Source organism: Eretmochelys imbricata, chromosome 12 (genome assembly GCF_965152235.1).
Source record: "Eretmochelys imbricata isolate rEreImb1 chromosome 12, rEreImb1.hap1, whole genome shotgun sequence".
NCBI classification, from domain to species: domain Eukaryota; kingdom Metazoa; phylum Chordata; order Testudines; family Cheloniidae; genus Eretmochelys; species Eretmochelys imbricata.
In genome coordinates, this window is record NC_135583.1 from 27169887 (window position 1) to 27195010 (window position 25124).

Here is a 25124-nt window from a genome sequence, read left to right on the forward strand (position 1 = left end):
ATCTCAGTAATGACATGTCATCCCTAAATAATGAAATGCCAACTGCTTGCTGAAAGTAGTATACACTGATTTTCAGCCTGAAAACCATCATCAGTTCTTATAGTAGCTTAACTTCTGGTATAGTACATCTACTGAGGACTATACAACAGTGAATAGTATAAATGTGATGGAGGGACAGGGCCATTTTTATTAGAAGCCAAATTATTAATGAACCAAGCAGTCTGTGCAATGCCAAAAAAATTCACAGTAAGTGAATTTAAACTTTTAATCATTTGCTGTTAGATTATTTTATAATAGACTAATTGTTAATCACAAAAAACTTAAGGGGTTTTTTCAGAATGAGTTAAATCACCAGGCACAAAGTTGTTGATGATTTTGCAGCCCTGCAATTACTCTAAACAATTCCAAAATTATGTGGGAAATGGTGGCAGTTCCTGAGTGTAGATTATTTGAAGCCCAGCTTGTCTCCGTGCATGGACAGAAATGTAAATTTCTAAGTGAAGTGATCACTGTTATCCACCATTTTCTTTAAATACATTTGAGAAGTGGTCTCTGAACTCTAGTTCACAATTTTCTCCCCAAAGGAGTATTATATTAACAAAATTTACTATAGATAATTTAAGAATAAACACAAATAAAAGACCCTGCACTAATTAGATCTCTGCTAATATTCACCACCAAATCACCTTTTTTCTTTTTGTTGCATTCTGTCTTCAATTCCTCTATCTTTGGTTGAACCTAAATTGACTTCACTTAAGTATGGTCTATTGACATCAAAGAGATTTACATTGTAGCCCAATCTATAGATTATGTATTAATTATATTGATTACTTAACCTTCAAAGTGATAACTGGGAATTCTTAACAAGATTTTGTCCCAAGATCAGGCCCAGTAGTATTAAAATTAATATTTAGTTGGGAACCCCATTGTGTACAATTGCAACACTCACAACTCTTCTCTATTTATGTATAATTTATTAATACATTTTATAAAGCTACAAACACTCTAACTCAGTAAGGTAGATAGACTACAGAATGTAAATCTGAACATACATATACTCTCACTATCCCTTGCAGAGCAACCTGAAATTTGAGCCATCATCTTCCTCATCACCTTCCCTCTCATCCCCAGTGGCCATCATTCTGGCACTGTGCATTATGTCTGATGCATATACAGTAGGGGTTTCTCCCCTCTTCCTTATTTGTATTTTCTCACCCTAAAATTGTTAAGTGCCCTTCACCTATAGGGTAGTATATCAATGATCTCAACTTATCATATACAACAATTTGTCACCATGGTACTCTTGTGGTTGGATGTTCTTTCCAAAGTTTCCCAAAGCTGGTGTTACCTCATGTTTCTGTGGTTGGCTGATGTCATTATGGACAAAATTTTGCCTTATACTCTATTTCCAGAGGCTCCAAATGTAGGGGTTACCGTTGGGCTGTTTATCTATGCCAAAGCTCATAAACCTCAAGCCTTATGCTAACTGATGAAGCTAATGTCTTACAGGATACAGGCCTGTAGGTTCTTTGCATTATTGATGAATATAATAAAGACAGTGAATATAATAAAGGCAAGCTAACCCTATGGTCTACAACATGCATGCTTTTCTTGTTCTCCAGGACAGACGCTTTGTCGTCTTACTGTCTGTAGAGACCCTACTGACACATAGTCTTTGTGATAAATAAATATTGTGTGTGTGTGTGTGTGGAGGGGATGTTTTACACATAACGTTTTTGCGTGATTAGCTGAAATGAAAGAAACCCACATGCTAGTGGACTTTTTTGTATAACAAACGCATTCTACCTGCTGTTGAGTGGCATCAGCCTCGTCTATGTACTTTAATCTCCTATATAGTTTATGTAATACAGCTATATAATGATAAATTTATTCTTGTGGGAGTTCAGAAAATCTTTAATATGAAAACTTAATTCAGGCTGGGTTGGTATTCCTCATCTAGGTGAAAATAAAGAGCTTTCCTTCCTTGACGTTAGGCACATTTAGCTTTGATTTCAAACAAACATCTTCAGCTCTATCTGCTCTCTTTGAAATTACTTATCTACTGGGGAGATTCACTCAGGATGCAGAGTTAACGCTATATAATTGTGTTACATAGGACTGGTTCTGCAGTGGAGATGAGATTTAATGATACGACCAATAACCTATCCAGCCTGAGTCATCATGGCTACAGCCGTTGTTTCAAAGGTAAACAATGGCTAACAATAATGTGCCCTGTCATAGGGTCTGGCAAGGAGAAAAAAATTATCGATGTTTCTTACCACAGTATGTCTAAGAGTGCCTCACACTTTCCTGCAAAATTATGTCAGCTATCAAGGCTGTTGGATAAAGTAGGATTAACTGTATAAATATCTAGGAGTCTCTGCTATTGCCAGAAGTTATTATGGAGGGAGCAGTTGAATGGCCTGAGCTTATAAAGCCTAAAGTTATTTTATCCTTTCACAGACTGGTCTCTATTAGCCTCTAGAAACACCATTGTATTGATTCTTTTTTTAAAGAAGGCACGTATGTTGTAATAAAAATAATACTTTGGATTAATGTAGCTTTCTTCATCTGAGTATCTCAATTTCTCAAAGCACTATATAAACATTAGTTAATTAAGTCTCCCAACACCCTGAGGGGTAATGAATGGATACACAGAGATCACTTCTGCCACCTCCTGAGGTGCTCAATAGCTTTTTAACTGCACATCAATATCATAAAACAGTTTAGGACAGGAAGCAAAGAATAACTCAGGTGGAGTTAGAGCAGGCATAATTTAATAACCCAAGACAGAATTTGTCCAAGACTCTGGGAAAACACCCCTTATCAACTTTGGGATAAGATAATTAAACAACAAATGGTTTGTCACCTCAGTAAGAAGGCAAAAATCCCCCTGTTACACACCGGGGCATTGGTTCAAAACTGAGTTGGTGGGACTAGTGTGTCAAATCATTCACCAATGCCATATCCTATAGAAAGTGCACAATACAGCCTGAATGTTTTCCATTAAAACTGTTTTTCAGCTGAAAACTGTTTGTTTATTTAGTATCTTCAAAAACCAAATCGTGCCCCCCCATCCAAAAAAAAAAAAAAACTGTTTAGTTTTTGGACGAATTTGAAAAAAAAAACCTATGTAGTTCCTCAGGGGAGTTGTAGTTCCCCATTCTCTATGGGCCAAGCTCCCCCTCTAGACTTTATCTTCCATGATACATCATGGCCATGCAATTTCCATAATACACCACCTCACCTCACTGAGAGAAGACGGTGGTGCATTACGATTCCCATGAGGCTTTAAAGTGATATTTCAAAATTAAAATAATCTGATTTTCAGCTAAAATATTTTTTGATTACAGTTTTTGGATTCAGAGTAGCAGCCGTGTTAGTCTGTATCCGCAAAAAGAAAAGGAGTACTTGTGGCACCTTAGAGATTAACCAATTTATTTGAGCATAAGCTTTCGTGAGCTACAGCTTTTGGATTACAGCTCATATTCCAGCCCGCTCTAATAATAATGTTCCTTGGTCACTTAAGACATGTATTTCTCAACTAACTACTATACTAACCACTATTTCAGAAGCATTTATGCAATGAAAAATTTGGTTAAATTCTGGGAGTTTATGAACACTGTAAAAAAAAAAACACAAACAAAAAAACAAACAAACAACCCTGCATTATGTTATCTGTGCAACTATATGAAAACTTACCTGTCTTAGTAAAAAGTATTAGGATAAATCTTATAGCTTACTATAGAAGTCTATTCCTGAAAATACAGTTCTGCTTTCAATCCTGTAGAATTTGATGGGGATTTAGACTGGAATTGCTAAAGGAGACCTAAGTGACTTAGGCACTCAACTCTCATTGAATTTCAATGTGAGGTGGGTCTCTGAACCTAGACAAGGTCTTGCCTTCCTTTGAAAATTCCAGCTTTATCCAATAGAATTCTATAGAAATTTAAGAGCAATTGAGAGTAATCTAAAATCCATTAGAATCCAATAAAGAAATTAGATCTTTCCTAAACATTTTCCCCTCTTTGATCGTGTTATAGAAATCTATGGGATGGTCCAAAAATGGTATAATTTTCCATTAAAGTGTACAGAGCTCTTCTATAAGGGGCAGTATTATAATATTACTGTTTATGCAGTACTACATGTAAGCAGAACTAAATAAAATAGAATAAAGTGTATATCCTGGCACAAAGTTCTTATCTAATCCTGAAATGGTACTGATCTCACTACCTTGATTTTCAGCTAAAATATTTTTTGATTACAGCTTTTGGATTCAGAGTAGCAGCCGTGTTAGTCTGTATCCGCAAAAAGAAAAGGAGTACTTGTGGCACCTTAGAGACTAACAAATGTATTTGAGCATAAGCTTTCGTGAGCTACAGCTTTTGGATTACAGCTCATTTTGAGGAGGGACTGCACTCAGGTCAATGGAAACATACTTCTGGAAGCAAGGAAAGAATAACATACATTGTGATTGGTACAAGAAATAGTACAAAGTGCAGCTATGCTACCACCATAATCTGCTGCTCCTCTGGTTGCTACAGGTAAATGGGGTGAGAGGGTTTGGTGGGGGAGAGGGGAGTCTTTCTTCAGTAAATGGGTATCTAGCTCCAGCTTCAAAAATATTCACAAAGTACTTGGCTCCGATTAGAAATCAATAGTGTCTGGATAAGCAACACAACAGCATCTGTATGTGGATTCTTGTGACATAAGGAAGAATTCATCAAGCAGAGGTGAGGTTACACTAAGTTGTCGACCCTGACTGGTGGGAATGGATTTGTCAGTAGTAGATACTGAAAGAGTTTATTAAGATTAAAGGACTTATTGTCACATTCCTCAGAAATTCAGCCTTTTCAGAAAATTGGTTACTAATTAGTCAGGTAATATGCATTATTTGGTCATTACTGAACTTCATGATAATGTCATAAGTTTAAAAATGACAGGAGCTTTCAATGTTTTCATAGTAAAAAAAGGCCCAAATTAACCGAAGCTGTAAAAGCCATATGTTTCAAACTTAAGCTGCTCTGCTGACTCTCCAGACTATCAAATCTGTATAGTCAGTCATGATGACCATGTGAATCTTTCATTTCTGTTTGCTAAGCTGATGAAATCCTCCTCTTCCCCTCCCTGAGAAGGCTGGAGAAAGGGCCAGACCAGTATAATTCCTGCTGTCAAATCTGGATAAATGATAGCACTGTCTTTATCTGTAAAATGTGAAGTATCCTGGAATGACTGTTCAGTCGGTGTAAATTGCTATAGCTCCAGAGATCTCCAGAGCTCACAAAAGCTTATGCTCAAATAAATTTGTTAGTCTCTAAGGTGCCACAAGTCCTCCTTTTCTCTTTTTTAGAGATCTCCATGACACTGCACTGATTAACCCCAACAGATGATCCTGGCCACTCATTTCTCAGGAATCATATACTGTATAGTGCTTCAGATGAATGGTTATGAACAGTGATGGATGAACAGAAAACCCAGTCAGTGGAATGAGTAGCAGTCTTGGTAGCCATTAGGAAGTCAGCGGTTGCCAATACTTTCCACACAGTGGTGGTTGTGGTACAATGTTTTTTTTCTTATCGCTAGAATAGGAAACAACAGTAGTTACTGTATGGTAGTTGTTGACAAATGTTTAATTTTTGATGGTCCCTGCTGTGTGTCATCGTGTTTGTGACTGATAGTCCAGGGTCCTCCTATCTTCCTGAATGATGAGTCTCCGTATTGAATGTCTACATCCTGCCACTACCAGCCTTCAGCCATGCATTCGGTAGCCTGAAAGGGGCAGCCCAGCTTTTTGTCTTTATCTAGTGTTCTCCATCTCGTAGGGGTTGTCCTGTTTACCTTCGGCCATAAGACTAATGGGATCTGCTTCAATAAATAAAATGCAAAATTTAACGTGGCTTGAGAATAGAGAAAGTCTGAGTCTCAACTACTTTGCATTTTGTTTAGTCATTTTCATCTGTGCAAAGTGAATGTAAAATGTTACCAGTTTGGAGACTGGATTGTTCTATGTAATGTGCTCCAGGAGAGAACAGAGCACTAGGCAGAGACATGGATTTCTATTCCCAGTTCTCCAAATAAACTGCTTTTTGACACTGGGTGAGTCATTTCACCTCCCTTTAGAGAGGAAGGATGGTCCCATGCTTAGGATGCTAGGAGCTTGAGGCTTTAGTTCAATTTTCTGCTCTGCCATGGACTTCCTGTGTGATGCTGGAAAAATCACCTTGTGACTCTCACTGTAAAATGGAGATAATGGTACTCCCATTCCTCACAGGGGTATTGTAGATGTTAGATATTAGAGACCGGGCCCATAACTTTCCTTGCTACATTATTTGGCTGTTGCCTTGCACTACACTGTTCCCAGAATAACTTGGTTAAATAGTGGAAATGATCAGATACAATAGAAGGTCTAAAGTTGAATATGGAATTTACTCTTGTACACAGAGATGAATTGGGAAGCTGTCACAGGTTTGTAAATCTTTCCCTTCTCATTTCATTTTTTCTCCTTCATGTTGACCTGTGTTTTTCAGGGACCAGTCAGGTCACATTACTGCAGGGCATCAGGATGGATTGGGAATAGCAATACTTGTCTGTCTCTATTGTAGAGTAAATCATTCTGAGATATGTGGGCTTTATTCCCCCCCTTTTACCTTTACCCCTTACATTTCTCATGCAATGCACTTCTGCCAGACAGCTGGAACTAGCTTGCCATTGTATAACTATGCTTGACATTTAATTTAAAATCAAAGGTACCATTATGTAGTTTAAGCTCTATCTCCATCCTGACTAACATAAATAACAGTCTCTTCAATGAAAGAGGTAATTCAGTGTCTAGGATATATTTTCAGAATGATTCCATTTCATAGTAGGAAAATTGGAAAGGTAAGACACCATTCTGCATTGCCTAAACAAGCTCCAGTGGAGGACCAATAGTTTGTAGCCATTGCCAGCACAACATAACTCCAAATGCCCTAATTTCTTGTTGGTGAACATACTGTATGGGAAGGAGGAAAGCAAGGAGTGACAGGAGACACCCAGGTTATGCAGAGATGTTTTCTATTAATCACCCCCTCTTTACATCTATATATGCCATGTTTGCATCCATATATGTCAGTTATAGTTTTTCAGAGCAAGAATAAGGGAGTAAGGTGGGAAGAAAAGAACATGTAAAATACGATGTGTACATACACAGACGCCAGTTTCTTAATGCAGTTTAACAAAGGGCCAAATCCTGAATTACTTATGTTTTCACGTTAGCCTCACTCAGACAAACAGCAATTTGGAATCAAATCTGTTTCCTCTGTTATACTTTAGTCATAAAGCTCTAGGATGATATATTATTAAATGTATTAAGCTCTTGTTCATTTGAAACATCTGTTCCAAGTCATCAGAACCACAATTCTTAAAAACAAAATAGTAGGGTGGGACTTATCTGCCCAAATTCACTCAATCTATGGATGGGTTATTCAAACTCTGTATTAAAGGAGCATGGTGAGATATTCTAGGGTCAAGGGCGTGGTCTCTGTGTGACCCCCTGCTCTGACAAAGGTCAGTTGCTTTGTTTCCCTCTGCAGATTATTAGTACTTGTAGCAAGAACTGTCGGTACAAGGGCCTCTTGTCATTTAGAATATGGGTTGCATGTATTATTTTGTGGGCATTTTATGGGAAAACAATCTGTCCTATCATTTGTGCATTTGCTGTTTTAAAGGCACCTTTCTCTAAGCACTAGTAATGTATGAAGGCCAGTGTAGGAGACCTTGCACCTGAAACTCTGACAGATATTTTGGGAGCGTACTGACTATTCTATAACTAAAGAATCATTACATCTAAATAACATGCATGCATCGTTATAAATAACTATAAGAGTCATTGAAGCATAGTTTCAGTTATTGCAGACTCCAACAGTGGATAACAGCCTGCAATGTGAGTGATGCATGATGACTGGAATATGAGGGAGAGTAATAGCAATCAAGATTCATAATCTCCCATTGCATCCTGCAGTGAATGGACATTTGCTTTTGAAGATGTTACTATTTAAACACCAAACTCAAGAGCTAGTGAATGTATTAAGGTTATTATTTAAAATGGAAGCATTGTGCTGAAGATGTGTATGGTACTTTATATGGATGAAAATGAAACATGCTTGCTATCCTGAAAGATCCATGCGCTAAATGGAATTTGACAAGAAATATTATGATCAGTTTTGTGACTGGGTCATTGCTTGAGGGATTTGGAGTAGTCTGAAGGAAGATGGGAGGGAATGCCCTCAAAAATGGGGGAGATTCCAAGGTTGGGGGCAGTCTGAGGGAAGGTATGGCGATGCTTGTCGCCTCTGCCCACAAATGGAATGTGAAGAAAATGTGACGCTGGCTGAGTGAAAGGCTCAAGCAGGGAAGATCAGGGAACGCTGAGTGATAACATGAGGAGTCTGTGGTGAAGTGGCCCCTTTCTGGGGCGGCGTCCTGCAACAAGCCACCTCACAACTCAGCATCACCAGAAAGTGAGACTACGGCCTCATTTTCTCCTTTGTTGATTTGGGGGAAATAGTCCAAACAACCTTTGAGAACAAATAGCCCTTGTGGGGTTAATGTTTTATAAAACCCTTTGACTATAAACCATAATGAACCAAATCCCCAGCTGTGCATCAACATAAAGCCCTGGTGTCTCTTACCACTCTCAGACTCTCTGTAGCTCCAGTACTGTATATCTTACCACGCTCACCTCCCAAGTATTGCTCCTTTGTCTCTGACCATGTGTCACCCCAGCCTTCGGCCCTCTCTGGCCATCTGTCTTAAGCTCTCCAGCTCAGAGAGCCGGCAGGCATCTATCTCTGCTGCACTGTGCCTTCTCTGGCCACAGCTCTCTGGCTCAGGAAGCTCAGCAGGCGTTTCCCTCTGCCAGCTTTCTGGCATTTCCTCCCTCTTTCCCAGGGACAGCTTGCAGAACTTTCTGCTCTCTGAAGGCTTCTCCCAGGTAACTCTTTGCTGCTCCTTCTGTCTCTCCTGTGGGCTCAGGCAGCTCTCACCAGCTCCTTCCTGTCCTAGTTCAGGGAGCCCCTCCACTAGGGCCCAGGTGCTCTCTCTAAGCCTATTTGGGAGAGGCGATGTCACCTGATCAGGCATTGGTTCCTTCCCTCTTAAAGAGCCAGTGTCCCCTTGTGTGAGTCATATTGCTGTGGAGCCCCAGAATGGTGACTCCTCCACAGTTTCTCCTGGAGCTCAGAGGAATGAACTCTCTAGGGTCAGCTCCAGCACTTTTTTTTTCAGCCAAGACTTCTTAGCTTATGGGGAGGGAATGAGTGGTTCTACGCTTTGCAGCTGTTTCTAGGAGGCTAGTGTCACCAGTGGAACTAGTCGGGGGACAGGGCCTGTGTTCGGCCCTGTGCAAAGGAGTGTGGTGAACGGGGGTAGCTGCTCATTTTGCCCTGTTCTTGCCTTGGGCATTAGGGTACAATCTAGCCCTAAGCTTTCTAAATTAGTAGATTTCTCTGCATAGAGTATATTCTCTCTTTATATTGACATATTATTTTTTACAACCCAAAGGACCACATGGAATCTGAGTAAGAGAAACCAGAGTTGTGTGAAATGTCTCCAAAAAACCTCTGCAATTCACCTTGTTTTATGTTTTATTACAAATTCAAATCTCCAGCTGTGTTCATTGATTCGCTAAGGTCCACAAATCTTATGAGGGAACCTTGCCCAATTTATAGTTTGTGTCAAAAATTGTGTGCAATTTATCATTTCAGTGGGGAACTGGGTGAAGCTCTGCCATTGTGGTGGCATTTTGCTTTGTGTCTTTCTTTTAAATTGATCCAAATACTCAAAGCAAGATGCTGTGGGAGGGACCTGAAATCTTATGACTCACAACTGAAGAATTTTGGCACAAGCCTTTGTGCAGTGCTAATGCCATCTTCAACTCACCTCTGCTATAAATCCAATTGGCAGGTTTTCATAGTTTAAATATTTTTGGTTCTTTTCTTAGTGGGATAAAGCAGGAGACCTTTGAAGGTGTTGGCCTTGTTTGAATGGCTACACTGAACTTTCCTAGCACCTCACTTACATTTGGCTCTCATAAGGTAAAGCTGTGCCACTCTCCATAAGAAGCAAACACAGTGGGTTCTTTGTAATGCAAAGTGTGTGGGGGATGAGAAATGATGGGTATGGCTAGAGCAAAGCTGGCCAATTAGTTGTTTTGTTCTCATTGATCAGTCTAGACATCACGCTTTCAATCCTCTCACCATGTTTCCCACCTCTCACCCTACCTTATTGTTATGATCTCTCTCTCTCTTTATTTCCTCTTATACCAAAGAAATTGCATCTCCATCTTATAATAGCAAAAATGGTCTTACGACAGGATGTTAACCTACTGACTGTGACTGTGAAAGATTAGAGGCAATAGAAAAAATCGCAAATGAAAGGACACATTCTAGCTATCCTTTTCACATGGGTTGGGGGAAACACTCTACTGAAAGGAAATGGTGGGGACCATTGCTTATGTCTCAGTCCTAGATCTTCCTCCTCCTTCTGGAGCTGACAGGATGTGGGTGAAATCATGTCCTCATTGAAGTAAATAAGGCCATCATATCACCCAATAGCTTCTCTTCACATACAATCATGGAGAGGCATTCTATGATAGGAATTAAGGATCTGGGTGTATGGGTTGAGTGTTTCCTCCCGGTGGCCTGTTCTCTGGGATTGCAGTTGTATTTGACATGGAGTTTTCTGTATAGGTGACCATATAGGACAGAGAGAGGATGTATGGCTGGACAGTAAATAAAGGTAAAATAATGCTGTTTAAGAAGCGGTTATGTCATTTGCACCCATTTGAGGAATGATGCCAAAGAGCCAGAATTTGGCTCTAACAGCCAAATATGTTTTATAAATGTGGGTGGAAAGGTTTATTTTGCCTCTTGAGAAAGAGCATAAACAGAATAAATATCCAACTATTGCTTAATAGAGTAAAAGGCTAAATATTTTCAATTTGAGCTGAGCAGTAGTTACTTAATATAATGCATCACCACAAATGTTTAGCTTCCTGCTAATGAATGGAGATTGTTACAGCTGGTTCTCACCCCACCCCCAATAAGAATTACTTCCTTTGTATTGCAATAGGAAGCTTTCAGAAGACTTCAGGAAATTATTTTTTACTGCACTGCTGGCACTTACTGTACCAAAGTGATCTCATAGCCATCATTTAAAAGAAACCTTGTTTTTCACAGCAATTAATTCATGGAGACTTGATTTCTTTTTATGATGATGTATGGAAAATCATTGTAGTAAGAATCTAGCACAAGGAGTTTTTTTCCAGTGTATATTAGCAGCCCTGCAAAAGGATCTGCAAGGGCAGACCTTTTCAGCTCAGTCTACCTCTCTTTATTTAATGGAACTTTTGTCATGGCACATGCTCATCTCCTCCCTCCCCCAGCACACACACACAGACACCCTTCCCTGGAAAAAATTTGAATAGTGATGGGTGAACCCCAAATGGGTTACAGGTTTGGTTAATTTCAAATATACATCCAACATTTCAAGTCTTATCTTTAACTTCTTTGGTATGGAATTTATACTGAAAATATGACCAGGGTTTTCTAGTAAATTATTCTGCTTCAGTCACATAGACTACCCTCATGAGATTTTCTTTCTTGCATTTCCATTTGCAGTCCCAGAAGACACCAAAGGAGATACAGCAGCATACATGCACGTTACTTTTAGACTGAGATTTTAAATGCAATCTAAATGATTTGGACACTTAATTCCTGTTAATTTTAATCAAAACTTTGGGCAGCTTTGAAAATCTGAGTCTTAAAATTCCGCTAAACTTTTCAAATGTCAGGGTGTTTGGATGTGAAAATGCCAGCTGGTTCTGTTTGTTTGTTTGTTTTTTTACCCAGACCATTTCAAGCATCCCTAATTTAGGTCCATGTAATGCCCTATGTACACACACTATTGAGGGGTGTGTATGTGTGAAAACTCTGTAACTTCTTACAAAAGCAACTGTACTTTTTAAATAAACATTTTAAACTTCTAGAAGAACAATAAAAAGCTTCTGAGACCTGTAAACAGATTATTTGCATACTTGCAAAATGAGCCAACACATTTTATTTTTCGAAATTTCAGCAGCAAGCAAAATTCACTTTTGTATTTACCACATACAGAACATTAAAGTCAAGATCCAAAGCATTGGAAACAATAATACATACTGGAAATGCTGGGTGACTTGGCTTTAGAAGTATTAGTGGATGCCCCTACATAACTGTAAGTAGAATGAAAATCCTTTGGATTTATCATTAAAATACTATATAGTCAAATAATTTTGTAGTAGGTTATATTGCCTAGAATGTAAACTGAAATGTTGCTATTGTTTTCCCAACCTATTAAAACTTTAATATTTAATGTTCAGAAGAAATCTAGTGTAGCAATCATGGAGTTTTGGTGGATTGTGTGACATTTGAAGATGATGTCTGGAATTTGTTGTACCTAAACAGTTATCATGTTGTTGTGCTCAACAATGGACAGACTCATAAATGGAGGAGGCTTAATGCATTTTTTTCATTGTTAGTATTAGTGCAGCTGCTGTCTGACCAAGTTCCCACAGGGAATATAAAGAGATTGGGCAAAGGGAGCTGGGGGATTCCGACTATATTCCAATTATGATACAACCATAATGATAAGTGAGGGATCTGTTAACCTTTAAAAAGGATTCTACCCTATGCAGCAATTATGGTGTGACTCCCCACTTATAGTCATGATGAGCTCTTGCCAGACTTTTTATGCTGAATCAGAGCTCTTCTTTAACTCTTCCCAGTTATAGGCCTTTAGGTGTAGGTATTCCTGTGTAAGTATTTCTAAAACTGCTAATAAAAATGATTTAATAGTAGATTCATATTTTAGATTCATAGTAGTGCATATTTTAGATGAAGTGCCTGATTACAAAATCTGGGCAAAGATCAAACTCCTCACTAGGAGCAAAGGGCATAATTGGAACAGGACTGGTTATTAAATGTGTCATAGTTACAGAATCATATCTCTTACAAACCAAGTATGGTGTACACCTTTGGCTCTGTTCTTAGCTTATTTTTATGTTTACTCATAAGGGTATTTAGTGCTCCTCAAAGTGAAGATTTACAACCTTGTTCAGTGATTGTTAATTCACGGGGACTTGATTTTGATGATGATGTATAGAAAATCATTGTAAGAATCTTGCATGAAGAAGTTTTTTCCAGTGTAAATTATTAACCCTGATTCCGCATGGACAACCATGGTATAAGCTTCCTAATCTCCACAATGTCCCACCAGGGTACCTCATGCCTTTTTTAGGACCTCAGCTTCTAGGAATGAGAGGTTAATTTAGATACCTTACCTATAATTACTTGGCCTTCTGGTGAGATCACCAACAAAGGAGCCAAATGTGTTGGTGGACTTGTACCATTTATACCTGATCTCTAAGAACTGGATCTACTAGATGCCAACATTTGGTCCCTATTAACTTGGGAAAATTTAACTGGTACCATTAGAGTCAAAGCCTCCATAATCTAATATTAAACTTCTGAACCCTCTGGTTTCCAGCTTTATGTTAATGCTCCTCTTGGTAGCACAGGAGACACTACACATCAGCAAAAACCTTTCATCTTTCTCACATGAAAGGTTTCCTCTTAAACCTCAAGTGTGACATTATTTCAGTGAGAGATGGGATAGTTGCATGTGTATGTTAATATTTGGAATGCTCTGCCAGTTCGTGGTACGTTGTAGTAATGCTAGATGAGACTTTTGGAAACCGAAAATGCTTGGAGAGGGTTGCCAGTTACTTTTCAAGACTCATACAAAAAGACATTTATCTACATTAAATAAAAGATGATTATTTTATTAAAATGAAAGTTAAAAATGAAACTATCTTTAGAAAGGCAGTGGCCTAGTGATGCAAACTTTTCTGAAGGTAGGTCCGACATTTGAACGTTCTTCAAAGGGCTACTCCCATCCCAACAATGTGTAAATCTTCAAAGGCACTCCATCAATATGTAAGTCTTCAAAGAGGGAATTACACAATAACATGAAAACTCTCAAAGGGAGAGCGGTTACCTAGTGATGTAAAAATTTTAGTTAGGGACAGCTTCTCTGTGATTTCAAAGTTCTTCAAAGTCGAAATCACCTAAAGCAATGCAAATTCTTCCAGTGCATGGGAAATCATTGAATAAGAACACCTCCATGATGTGTAATCTTTAAAGTAGCAGTACATGTTCACTTAAAAGTACAAACTGTACAGACTTTTGAGGAGATGGTACAGTATAATTACATTACTGACAGGATGCCTTGAGGGCCCACTACGAGGGTGGAGGGTTGTAAAAGTTTCATTTGACCAGCTCTGGCTATATTGATAGCAGTAAGTAATGGAGGTACCAAATAGTTCTTTGATATGGGAGTTACTTAGAGTTACTTTTGAGTTACTCATGATCTCAGATCACAGCCAATTTATGAAACAGTTCTCACTTGTAACAGCTACAGGTGCATTGTCAAGGCTTGTATCAGGAGCAACTAAAACCTCAGTAACTCTTCTGTTCTGGAATAAATATTGATAATTCAACTGTAGTGTGGGCATGTCAGTAGCAGCACCAGCTGGAGTTAACCAGAGTCATGAGGAGTTAACTCCAGCTCCACTTTCCCCTCTTCTCTCGCAGGTGCTCAGGGAGAGAGCCAGGGGGATAGGAACTGATGGGGGAGGCCAGGGCTCCATGCTCAGCCCTGAGGTCTGGCTGATGCTCCCAAATGGCAGGGATGTTGTATATGTTTCTACTTATGGGTGCTCTTGGGATTTTTTTGATGATAAAGATTTGCTACTTAAGGAAAGCCCCATTGGCTACATCTAATTCCTGAGGAGTTAATAACCCATTTTACAGTAACAGGTGTGTTCTGGGAACACTTGATTTTTGATACAGCACCAAACACACATTTCATTCCTTCTGTTTCAGGAGGGTTACGTATGGCTTTCACTCCATTGGTATCTGGCCTATTGTGAAAGTGTATGAGCATTCAGCTCTGTAGGAGAAGGGCTGAACAACTGAGTCTCTTTGGGGGAAAGAAAAGGAAGAACATTGCTGGAGGACTAGGCGTTGGTTTCAGAGACAAATGAACACTGCCTGGAAAGTGTGTCAAGAGCACCCATATGCATAGGAACAACAGCTGAGCCACACATATAGTTACAGACTGGGTGAAATCCTGGCCCCGCTGAAGTCAAGGAGAGTTTTGCCTTCCAATAGCCTTGCTCAGTTTTTTCAGTTCTGTTAATCACAATATTTTCGAAGCACAATAATAAAAGCCTCTAACCTTTAAGATAGTTGCAGATATTCTTAATTTGAGTTTAAATTTTAATTATTATTTGTATTGTGTTAGCTATCCACTGAAAGTACATAAAGCAAAGTATGCTACTAGTCCTTTAAGACCAGCTAGAGATTCCTCCAGTTTTTATAAACCCAGGAGGACAGGATTCTTTCAAGAGAAAGCAAAGGTTGTAACTTTTCACAAGTAGCTTGCATACATTTGCCAGTGAATAGCTAACAGGGAAAGGACATTGAAAAACTCCTACACAATACCTTTTATTTTATTAAGTGAGAAAACAAAGTCTTCGAGGTAATTAAAAAGGGACCATTATCTTCCAAACTAAAGTGTGTCTCTGAAAAAATATTAAATATTTCACCAATACTAAGGGGCTAACGTGTGCAGTGTGAAATGTTCTTAAGTTGCACTTATTTTATTTCATAGAGTTGCCTAGTTTGAATACACCTCCTGTTCAAGCACATTTTTATTATTTTGGTAAGCTGTTTATGCATTATGCGTATGTAAAAAGACATTGAGGTTAGCAAGTATTACAATGTCTTATTAAAGACTAGAGTTGCCTTCTATTAAAAGAAGCTATCATCCTGAACAGGAAATATGGGGCTTTAGCATTGCCATGCCCAAGCAATAAACTAGCCATTTCCTTAAACCAAACTCTGACATGATGATTTTATCCCTATGTGACTATATAATTTCTTCTTTTCTCTGAAGCACAGTAGTCATTGTGTGTACAAAGTTTTTATATTATAACTAAGTTTTCTGTGAAGTGGTTTGAGAATATTTCTTTGGTAGGTGTTTAGGAGAGAAAAAAGTGCTAACAAGAATCTCCACATCAGGTTTCAGAGTAGCAGCCGTGTTAGTCTGTATTCGCAAAAAGAAAAGGAGTACTTGTGGCACCTTAGAGACATCAGGTTATAACTATATAGGACACAGGAGTTGAAAGGCTGGGTGAAGCTGTTTAGCTACATATATAGTCTAGCATGCTACCCTGTCTCCAGGGAACTATGATGTGTTTGTGGTGGGGGGGTGGGGAGGGGAGTAGTCATGAATACTACACCGAGTAAGGTGTTCTTAGAACTCTCTTGTTTTCCTAAACATTTGTTTAAAAAAAAAGTCCAGAAATTAAGAAGGAGGAAAGAAAAGCAACTAAATAAAAAATATATCCTTGTAACAGTGTTAGTCCTAGATGAGCAGGATCTTCACATTTTTTTTAAATGAAGACAGTTTAACTGACTTGAGACCTGCATCCTAGAGAGACCACTCCTCTCTCATAGCATATGGCCACAGTTGTGGAGGTGCTTAAGCTAGATTCCCTTCATTATATATAAGAGGTGGAACAGCAGCAAGGCCTTCTGTGTGTGGGCTTCAGAACCCAGGAACATTGTGCTCCCCTTGGCTCCAAAATAGCCTGAATCTGATGACCTTCAGGCTTGCTGTAAAATGCCATTTATCTGATAAGTGATTCTGTTGGTTTTGTTGTTGTTGTGTTGTTTTTTTGGAGTGGGGGTGGGGAAATGTTGAAAGGTGAAAGAGGCTTTTCTATTGGTTAGATTTAAATTGTTCCACTGATATGGGTTTATTTGTTTTAATAAGTTGCGGGGTGGTTGCCAGTGAGTCATCATTTTCTTAAAGCATGGGTATTATTTCTTTGAAATTCAAAGAAAGGTAGGTTTGCAGTGAAATATATCTGAAACAGTTTTATTTGAGTAACTTTTGAATATTAAGAAAACTCAAATAGAACTAAATAAACCAGAGTTCTTTAATACAGTTTTACTTACTAGGTCACTTTTGGGCTTCACCCATACATAATACTGGATGTGTCCTCTCAGATTATGAGTATTTTCAGCTCCTTCCAACCACCTTCAAGAACTGGTCCCTTTAAAGCAGAATGCAGTCACATAGAACCGATTGCAGATTCTGAGCGGAAAAATTGATGTACAGGGTGCTTTCTTGACTTGTAATGTCCTATGGAAAATCATAGTATATAATGAAATTAGTCTTCTCCTAGAAGAGAAAACAGTCAGACTCAAGTGATATTTTTGTATTTAAAATTGATTTCATAAGTCGTATTAGCATTTCCTGAATTAAAAGCGAAGGTGGTATTCATGCTGAGCAAGCTATTTTGGCCAAAGCACTCCCACCTCCACCAGTATTGTAGAAATACAGTCAGGATTTTTCATATGCAATTTGTTTCTAAATGGATAAAAATAGTTTTGTTGATCAAGATGTGGCACAAACCCTGGCAAAAAAAAAAATCTTCCTTTCAGTGGGAAAAAATGCTCATTTCCTTCTAACTTACTCTACAATTACTACTGCAGGGGTAGAAGGAAAATTCTTGTTTTTGTTCGTTCCAACCGCACTGGGAAAAGGAGAAATTAGGATATGGCTTCTAAGAGGCTTTTCTATTTGGTCAAATAGTCATATGACACTATATTACTTGCAGATTCTAGAACTTGAGGAAAATCCTATCCCTGCTTCCCTTCATTCAATTTGGACAAGAACCCAAAATGCTGCAGAAAAGGTCTCCTTACAGGTGGGTATGGCTATTCAGTAGAATCCCTGCAGTGTATGCCTGAACCTCCAGTAGGCAATGCTACACAGCTCCTTTGGTGGCTTTGCACTGTTCACTGCACGTGAAGAACATGAGAGGGATAGGGCCTCTGTTGTCTTGTATGCCCTGTGGACATTCTGGTCCAATACCTTGCTTGGAGGGAGCAGTGGATCATATCTGCTCTTCCTTCTCATTTCCAGGAGTATTGGCCCTCCCAGTTATACATATATCTATATTATTATTATTTGAAGTTTTTAAGAGGATTCACCAACCAGTCCTGAATCTGCAGGGTGCAGAGGAGAGTGAAAAGAACACCAGTAGGGTTGCTGGGTGTTACCCTTAGTGGAACATGAATAAGAGGAGGAGAACAAGTGCTGCAGGCTGGTGGGTTGTTAAGAACATCATGCCCAGTATGTGTCATGAAGCAGTGATTGCCTTTGTTGGGTAATGCCTTCTCACCTGTCTGATCTATTTCTGTGTCAATGGTTGGCAATCATGACTGTCCCCATCTCTATAACAGTTAAATTCAGCTTTTAAACACACTGAATTAAACAATTAATCTTGTAACAGGAGATCCTTCAAAAGGTCACTATGTACCATTTACTGTACGGCATGGCCGGGCAATGGGTATTTTCTCTCCACTCCTCTTTCAGACCAGTGTTTGCCCCTCCACTCACCAGTTCTTAGCGCAATGTGGGTAAAGAGGTTTATTCACTTAGCTCAGCATTTCTCTGCTCTGTAGAGAAGCCTCTGCATAGGAGATTGGAGCTGACTGCTAGCACTTTCCCTCTTCTGCAGCCTGCATGATCAAGCTTGAGGTTCCTGCAGGCTAAGCCATTGTTCTATAGCTTGTGGGGTTGGCGTTGTCCCTTAAACAATGCATGAATGCCAAACCTTTATCATTTTAGTGATTCACATAATCTTTATTGTCTGAAGACAGATTTTCATTAGGTGTACCCGGAGGTTCTCAAAAGTAATAATGAAAGATAGCAGAAACTACCTTTGGGCTCATAGTCACATATATTATGGTACATAATATATTGCTGATATATAGACAAATGTTCAGAAAGTAGAACATATTAAAATCATAGGCTTTTTTCAAAATATATGAATAAAAAGTATTGCCTATTCAAAAATTATATTGTATGAAAAATAATATTCATTGCACATCAGGCTAAGGTCTTTGTAGGGATCAGTTTAACATACTATAGAGTCCCTGGAACATTTAGTTAATGGTGTCTTCAGAAATGCCATGAATATTTTGAATGGTTTAATGTGCTATTAGATTATAAACATGATATTATGCTTTTAAAGTCTGAATAGAATTATAAAATGTAAGATTCTATAATTCATTCAAAGTTTAAAAGAAGCATCCTGGATCTGTGCTGATTACTTCATGGTTTTGCAGGGTTTTTATTCAGTTTGGCTTTCAGGAAGATATATTGAACGAACCATTTTGAGATTTTTCCACAAGTATAAGCTAAAGAAAACTAGTTATCACTTTTTCCCAACAGAAGATTATAGTGTAAGTGCTTTGTTGTAACAAGTTTGATTGAAAGCTTAGTATAATGCTTCAGAAGGAAGGAGAGTCAAGCCAAGGGCAAAATATAGGTGTAAAGACTTTTCCTTTCTTTTAAATTTCATATTAGCTTCCCAACTGCTATACAGAGCTAATGGGGAATCCACATTTGATCGGTACTGTAACAGCAAAAACATCCTTTTGTGGGCTTAAAATAGTTCTGCAGAAAAAAAAAAGCAAGTTGTTTGCACTAATAAATGGTCGTTCTCAGTGAGTTAGTAAATAAGCTATTAATTTTGTGTGCTGTGTGTACAACTGTTACATTAAATATTCCCTGTCCTACTTGAAAAAGATGGATCCTACCAGTTTAACATTAAAAATGTTTTTCTCGAGGGCTCTTTCTAGAAAGTCACTCCTATTGTTTAAAAACCTGATCAACTACTTTGTGTGGTGCATATGCATATGTCTGTATGCACTTCTTGTTCTTCAGATTGACAATATAGTACATAACATAGGTGCAGTGTGAAGAACCAAATCCATGTATGTCCTCTGGAACACAGAACACTGATGTATGCTAACTTTTCTAATATGTAAATTAATCTATCAAATAGTTGCTCTGGAGGGTTTCATTATGGTTTATAGTGCTGACATCAATCGGTGCATGGCAAGGTTATTAATTTAACATGATAGATAATCATTTTATTGTAATACGTAGCATTAGTACCTTACAGTTGGTGGACCTGGAGCATCCTATTTTTAGCAATATAAGGAAGCCCCGCCCCATTAAACGTATACGTTAAAGTGTTGTTTATGAAAATCAGTTCTGTCTCTACCTTCAACTACTTTACTTGAATCTCGGCTATGAGTACACCTAATAAAAGCATTGCAATGGAGAAAATCAAGAGTCATGGAAATAATCATTTAGCCTTTTTTATTTTCTAAATTCTCTGGTTCCCTCTCCTCCCTCTTCCTTTCTGAGGGTGGAAATGACAAGTGCCTGGACTTCAGATGAATATTTTCTTTCTTAGATTATCTGTGCGTATAAGAGATTAGTATTAAAGTGGTTGCAATGAGACTTTGTAGGCAACAAAGAGTGGACTTTTGAAAAGCGCTCAGTGTTGGCTCAACCCTGCTGTCATTGAAGTCAATGGGAACAGAATTAGGTCAGTGCTGGGTGCTTAGGAAAATCCCATCCAAGGTATTTAGGGTGCTGGGTGGCAGAGTTCTCAGCTCCTTCTGAGTAATGATGTAGCGGGAAATAGGGCTTACGCTACGGTTGCTACTGGAGACCTTTTTCTGCAAGGAGGAAGGAGCACGTTGTTAGCATTATGAAGGTTATTTCTACAATGGGCAAGGGTAGTTGTGTTTTTGAATTAAGGTTTGATTTTTAGAAAATGGATACATAAAAATACTAATTTTAAAATATCTCTGCAAATACTTGATTCTTATGAACTGTTTCCATTCAAGTATGAAACACAGGAACATATCACATCTGGAAATCCTGATTCTCAGTGCAGATCATTTAGCATTGGGTAGGGCTATGATAAGGAAAAGCTGCCTACTGCTGAGATCAACTAAACTTAATATGTGGTAAAAGTCAAAAATATTTATCCGCACACTTTATATGAGAATGTCCTATTAATCATACACTTGGAGTCTGAGGACACTGTGGGCATAGGGCTGGAAACGTACTGACTGCAGCTATTGACTTGTGTTAATGTTAATTATATGATAGTTTGTTATAAATTATCAGAGGTTAATGGGGTAAATAATTGGTCTAAAAACACACTCACTTAGGAATTGACAGTGCATTATTTCTTTAACTTTCTTTCATGAATATTTATTGGGAACAGTCTGGATATAAGCTGAGAGTATAAGACTTCACATATACAAGCCAGGACAACAGCTATGCTACCCTCAAACAGAAATAAAGATTTTGGCTCTTAAGTTTCAGGGGATCAAATACTGTTTTATATGGCATATTTGTTTTGGAAATCAGTTTGAAGCCTCTAATCTGCTGCTAATGATACATTTCAAGATGTGTTACTTTGTACGGAAATTCAGCTGTACTACCTTGGGCAGTGAACCTGTTAAATCTTTTAAGCCAACCAGGATTTTGTCAGCTCAATATTTGGATGACGGACTTCCAAGAGCACCCGAGTGCTTTTGGAAGTGATATTAGTGGTGTAAGGTCAGTCTTCTAGCAGAGAGAGTGCTGATTGTGGGGAAAATCTTCTGCTATTTCACTTCACTTACTTTTCAGTACCCGGAATTTTGTGTGTGTGTCTGTGTGTGTGTGTGATATTGTTACCCCGTTCTACACAGCCATGCAGGGGCCTAATGAGAATAAGACCCCTGCCTCCCCACATCATGACTACAGGCTTTGGAGGCAGGTGTTGTAACAATTGGGCCTACAGATTTCCTTGAATTGGGAGCTCAACTGTTTTAAAAAAAAATGAGAAAGTTCATAAAATGTTACAGTAGCCTGTAATAACAAATGTTGATTGGGAAAAGGTATGCAAGGGAGACAGAATAACCAAGACTACGATTACATCACAGAGATCACGGAAGTCATAAAATCCGTGCCTTCCAGAGACCCCGTGACATTTTCTGCGCCAGTGCTGGAGTTGTCAGCAGACAACCCTGCAGATCTCAACCACTGCTGGCAACGGGCCCCCAGCAGCTCCTAGCTCCCGGCAGCAGGGGTCCCCCTTAGCTGCCAGCCTCTGCGGGTGGTGGCAGGACTCTGTAGCTTCCAGCCGCCAAGGGCAGCAGGGGAAACCTGGAGCTCCCAGCCCCTCTGGGTGGCTGAGGGAACCTGCAGCTGCCAAAGGCAGCAGGGAGACTCTGGAGCTCCCACTTGCGGCAGGGCTCCCCGCAGCTGCCCAGACACAGAGTGGGTCCCCAAGCAGCTGCCCAGCCATGGGGAGAGGAGGAGACCCCTCAGCATTTCAGCTGTGATAGGCAGCAAGGGGACCTCAAAGCCCCCAGTTGCTGTGAGTGCTGAACCCTCCTCCCTCCCCATTTTGTTTGATCCGAGATTTTTACTAAAAATGTCCCTGTCACGGGCTTAAAAATCACGGACAGGTCATGGGCTTCTGTGAATTTTTGTTTGTTGCCCATAACCTATGTGTGATTTTTACTAAAAATATCCACAACAAAATCTGAGCCTTAAGAATAACTAAATTAGAAGTGAGACATAATAACTAAATTAGTCTGAATAAAAAGGCCAAGCTAATAGAGTTCAAGGACTGTTGGAATTATGCTTGTTAAAAACAGGCGATCTGAAGCCAGAAGTTAATGAGCCAAAATTGGTATGTTGGATGTTAGGCCCAATTGGCAGATAAAATAATGAGGGGCTGGGCTATTCCACCCATCACTCTTTTTGTGGTGGGTCCTTTAAGAGAAAGAGTTTGTGGGAAAAGTTTTTTTTTTTTTAAAAAAGACAGAACAGAGGGAGGCTACTGGAGAAAGTGTCACCATCATGGCTACCAGCCAGTGGCGTAGCTAGGTGGAGCGAACAGGGGCAGCGGACATAAAAAAAAAAAAATAAATAAATAAAAGGTGCCACTCGCTTGTACTCACTGAGCAGTGCCCCGGGTCCTCGGCAGCACTGAAGGCCCCCGCCCCCGAAATACTGCCAGGGACGCGGCACGAGTGAAGGCCCCAGCCACCAAAGACCTGGAGCGCGCCCCCCCACCCCAGCTCCTCCCCTGGCTATGCTACTGCTACCAGCCCCACCGTTTCTTAGAACCCCAGGATCATCCTGGTCCTGAGTGGTGTCCTGGCCAGAAAGAGAGGGATCCAGATGACATCACCACCCCTGGCAGGTCCTGCTGAATCCATTGTTATGACAGTTACCTTATACCATCTGAGAGACTCTCAAACAACAGGGGTGGGGGGGAGTTTCCTTCTAAAAACTATAGCTAAAGGGAAAGGAAACCAGGAAGGATGTTAAAATAAAAGCCTTATTTAATCATTTACATTTCAAATGCTTTAACTGTTTTTCCTTCTTTTCTGTATCTTTAATACAAGGTTAAAAAAAATTAATGGTGTTTTTACCATGGTGTTAAGCGGGCTGAGGTCTCTGCATACTCAGCCCCAGAATTTGTTTAACGTAGTTTAATGTTGGACAGTGACTGGGTTCTATTAACACCTTTAGCCAATTTATTCCATCAAAATTAACACCATAGAGGGCAAAGCCTAAGCACCTTGTCATCACCCCTCCATGCTCTGCACAGAAGGGGAGGTGGAAATGGGAGTATTGGATAGCAAGGGGTGGGAAATGTGTGGAGCTGACATTGTGGGGGGGGGAGGAAGTGGTAGAAACCTATCAGCCATGGATAGAAATAAAGAGAGCAAAGAGGAGAGAAGAAATCCGACTCTGAGATTACTAGCCTCATTCCGTGGTAACATTAGGGGACTGATTTTCAGTATATTGTATACATGCAAAATCTGCATATTCGTGTTCAGTTCAGAGATTTGTCTCCTGTGTCTGTGTGTGCAGATCCTGGACTTCTGCAAACACAGCTTTAGGAAAATCCATTCCTAAATCCCCCTCTTGAGGTGGGAGGGAAACAGGATATCAACATAGATATGTGCAGGTCAGATGGAATGAAATTCTCCTGTATTTTTAATAATTAACTGATTTGTTAAAGCAATAAATATCTATCTGTATGTGTAATGGTGACAAATAACTAGAGTAGTTATTGCAAGATTACCCAATGAATCTAGGGAGTGGTGATTAATACTCTGTATCCCATATTAAATTCCAAATGAAATCTAATTAGGGCCCAAATATTTTAATAATATCATATTGTTTGTTTTTCATGCTAGAGCCTTCTGTTAATACAACCTAGCATCTTGTTGCAATACAAGTTTTCCATAATAATTATCTTAAATTATTCCCACGATGGTCTGCACATCTCTGATGAATGCATTTTGTGACAGATACTGTAACTATTCCTGGTGGTGGTTGGAAAACTTTTAACAAAATATAATAGAAATTATGACAAATTTCTTCAAGATTAGGACATCTGAAAATTTTATACACTGCAAATGGTATTTATAAATTGAACAGCAGCACTGAACCAGATAAAATATTTTTGCAGGGCTTGAGATGTAAGAATAATATAAAAATATCCAAGTAACATAAGGTTCCTGTCGTTTGAGATTAGACAAATGATGGCATCTTAAAGTTATGAGATAATTGTAGTAATAAAGTTTAAAGAATCTCACAAATTCAGGAAAATATCTGTAACTCTTTTAATATAACTAATTCGTTACATAAAGGAAAAAAAATCACAAGGTTGTGTTCAAAACCATGAGGCAATGGGAAAAAAATGAACCTATTTCTGTTTGCTATACAGTTGTTGAGGGAAGACTTGAGTTTGATTGGGTGCTCCTTTTCAAAGAGTAACAAGAACAGCTTTGGAAAAGGTGTTGAATGTAAAATAAACTGTTTTCAGAATTGTGTGTAACATTGATGGTTTTAACATAGGTGAGATATATCAGATATTGTACCCATGGTGGTACAAGACTGGTCTCTCCCAGACACACAAACCATCCCTTGCAAATTGTTGTACGTAGTATGATTTGAGGTTTAGCTCTTGAAGTCTGCTCACCAAAGTTAGCACATTGTTCCTTTTAGCAGTGAAATTTGTGGGGTCACATTGAGACTTGGTGTAAGGTGACTGCTGAATTCAATCCAGAGTTCAATGACATAAACAA